Raw genomic sequence first — 479 nt, 5'->3', positions numbered from 1 at the left:
TGCATGATAGAAAAATGAAATGGCTAGCTTCACGAGTGTACATATGGCACCATTTTATCTTTTGGGCTTGTGTGATACTGTACCCGGCCAGTACTCCATGTGAGTGACTGTCTGGGTGAGGAAGAAAATGGTAGAAGTGGGTGAGTAAGCAAGTGGCTAGTAGGTAGTTGGTGGGTGAATGGTGGGTGGCAGGTGACTAGGATGGCTGTGGGGCAGGAAGGTGGGGAAAACAAGCCTATCCGGCTTTCAGATAAACTCCTGGAAATCTTTGGGTAACACAGAAGGGGCAGAGATTTGAACCTCCACACACTTTCCCTGACTTTGTGCTGAGAGAAGGCACAAGTTGTTGAAGCAAAGACGTGGATAATAATTCTTGTAATATGTTACAGCATTCTGGATTGATCTTGCAATTGCCTGCTGCTAATGTATGCAAAATGAAGCCTAAAGTAAATATTTTCTTTTTAGATAAAAATTCCACA

Source organism: Hemiscyllium ocellatum, chromosome 30, assembly GCF_020745735.1.
Source record: "Hemiscyllium ocellatum isolate sHemOce1 chromosome 30, sHemOce1.pat.X.cur, whole genome shotgun sequence".
In the NCBI taxonomy this organism is placed as follows: Eukaryota; Metazoa; Chordata; class Chondrichthyes; order Orectolobiformes; family Hemiscylliidae; genus Hemiscyllium; species Hemiscyllium ocellatum.
Note: the sequence above shows the minus strand (reverse complement) of the source record.